Source organism: Lipotes vexillifer, unplaced genomic scaffold (assembly GCF_000442215.2).
Source record: "Lipotes vexillifer unplaced genomic scaffold, Lipotes_vexillifer_v1.1 scaffold948, whole genome shotgun sequence".
Lineage (NCBI taxonomy): Eukaryota > Metazoa > Chordata > Mammalia > Artiodactyla > Lipotidae > Lipotes > Lipotes vexillifer.
The window spans coordinates 1,805,915-1,808,660 of NW_006793764.1; the positions used below are offsets into that span (position 1 = coordinate 1,805,915).

At 45.3% G+C, this 2,746-nt stretch overlaps 1 pseudogene; it reads right to left on the reverse strand.

Annotated features, from left to right (window-relative positions):
• Positions 1-1,715: 1,715 nt before the first annotated feature.
• LOC103087417 (60S ribosomal protein L12 pseudogene) lies at positions 1,716-2,349 on the reverse strand (annotated as a pseudogene).
• Between the last annotated feature and the right edge of the window lie 397 nt (positions 2,350-2,746).

Genomic DNA, 2,746 nt, shown 5'->3' on the forward strand with positions numbered 1-2,746 from the left:
AAAAAAAAAAAAAAAAAAAAAAAAAAAAAGATGTAATGAATGTTTAGCATGGTAGAGTTACAGGTGATTTTTTTTCCCCTCCATATAATGGGGTAAAAAATTTATCAAACTACATTCAGTATGCAAAGTTAAATGTGGCTTATTGTTTTTCTACAACTGACCAAATCTTCCTCATCAACTTCCTTCATACTGACCATTAACTGTATCTTAATCTCTTTGGAGAGGAAAAAGGTTTTAGTTTAAAAGAGTTGCTTTGTTTTTGTTTTTGTTTTAAGGTGAATGGCTAATCTTGTATTGTTTCCTGCCCTCCTTTCCAATATGGTGCCTTGGTTCATTGCAGAGGCAGGTGCTTGAGGCAACAGGAGAGAGTGAGCTTTAGATTTGTACACCTGTTATCAGGGTTGGTGTCGGGGGCTGAATATTTGTGCCCCCTACCCCAAATTCATAGGTTGAAGACCTAACTCCCACAATGTGATGGTACGTGACATGGAGCCTTTGAAAGGTAATTAGGGTTAGCTGAGGTCACACGGGTGTGGCTAATCCCACCAATCATGGGATTAGTGGCCTTCTAAGAAAAAGAAGAGAGAACTCATTCACTCTCTCTCTGCATGTACAAAAACAAGGAAAGGCCATGTGAATACACAGCGAGAAGTTTGCTATCTACAAGCCCGGAAGAGAGCTCTCACCAAGAATCCAATCAGCTGGTTCTTCCCAACTCTAGAACTGTGAGAAAATAAATATCTGCTGTGCAAGCCACCCAGTCTGTGATCTTTTGTTATGGCAGCCTGAGCTAAGACTGGTAGTGCTGATGTTTTTAGCAATGTCTCCGGGTACCTGGCTGGTTGCACTACTGACCTCTGTGCTTGGAGAAGCTGTGGCTCTTTCTAGCTCAGTCCGAGCTGGAGGGTCTTCCCTTGTGACTTGCTCCCAGCTGCAGACAGAAAAACGTTGCCTGTCATTTCAGTAAACAAAGAATGTTGCCTGCTATTCCAGTGAACAACACATGTTTCCAGGCCATCAAGTCATCAGCCACTTCAGCCGCCCTGACCGTGCACCCTGGGGGGAATTCAGGATGGAGAAAAACAGGATACTGGCTCTAGATAGTTAAGATGCATATCTAAGGAAAAATTTCATGAGCCCAGACTCTTCCATCTTCCCCTAGAAAAGCACTAACATCATTAACGTGAGACGTCATTTTTTTTTGTGATCAGCAGTAATCTTTTAATGTTCAAGTACACGTTTTTTTTGTTTTTTTTCAGCAAAAACTCCTATATATCCTGGCTCCTCCCTTACCTCTTCAGAGTAGTTCTTCAGAGCTATCTGAGAGGCTATCTCCTGGGCTATAGTCCTCAGTAAGGTCCCTGAATAAAGCATAACTTGCAACTTTTAGGATGTGTGTTTTTCTTCAGTTGACATTGCCCCTACCTTGGCTTTGGTGGCCCTGCAGACCACCCTGTGTCTCAGCCACATCCCTCATCTGGTCACTGGCTTAGGTTAGTCAGCCAGCCCATCCCTTACTATGGCAGCCAACTCTCAACTCAGCTGTACCCACACTCTGGAGGATGTGTGGAGATGTCTTGGTCCCTCTTCTGCCACTCTGGGGCTGAAGAGGCCCAGAAGCACTCATGCAGACCCTCTGCCTGATAACCATGCTGTAGGGGTTGTTGTTTTAGTTGTCAAATGATCCTTTATTGAAATAACTCCCTTTGCAGCTCTTAACTAGCTGGGCATTCCACTGTACCACTGTTGAGGTTTATCTATGATGCCATGAGTGTGGTGGCCATCAACACAGCAGGCCCCTGGATCTCCTTAATGGTTCCAGAGAGCTCTTTGGCTAATGATTGGTACTACACCTGTCTGGCAATGTTGACAATTCCGTCTGCGGTAGTATTTTCACTGCGCTTAATGTTTTTCTGCTTCTTTCTGTCCCTCGTGGTCCCTTGAGGGCTTTGATGATCAGGGAAGAAGCAGAAAAGGTCTGGACTGTCTGTTCTGAATGGTCAGTTTCACTGTAATCCTCAGACCCTTCCAGGTACTGGCTGCCTTGGCAATGTCTTTACCTACAGTGTTTGGAGACGGACCCAGGGGGTCACTCTTGGGGTCCAGGGCAGATGTGGCACCAACGTCCCCATCAGTGCACTCCAGGTTTATGACTTTGATCTCGCTGAGGTCGAACCTGGCAGCACAGTGGAGGCGACTGGCGTCTGACGACCCCAGCGTGGGACAACTGGAGAAAGTTGCGTCTTGGCATCCTCTGAATGCCGAAAGGCCCATGCTGTACTTCCATCCTCCTCCTCTGTACGTGTTGGCAGGGGCCACTTGTGTGACAGTCCCTTGGCTGAGTGTCATGAGGAGCAGGTTACAGTTTCCCTGTCCTTTCAGGGCTCAGTTTATCTACCACCCATGATCTCAGCCTTGAATGGAGAAGCCAGGATACACATGAGTCATTTTTTCCCCTCCAGCCTCTGTCTTGTCTTCTGACAGCACTCTCTTACTTTGGAAAGGTAAAACAACCCATCTTTCCTGTGCAGCAAGGACACCCCTTATGTCAAACCTCAGTTCTCTGTACCCTTGGCTTAGAGCTCAGGTCTGATCTTCTGACCTTTGATATGTTAATGGGAGTGATAGGAATTTATAAAATCCTTTTCTTTTTTTACAACCGCTGACTTTTAAAGACTGTTTTCCTAGAAGCTGAAATTTGAAAGTCAAAAGCTGGATGTGTACATTTTTTTTCTTTTTGCATTCC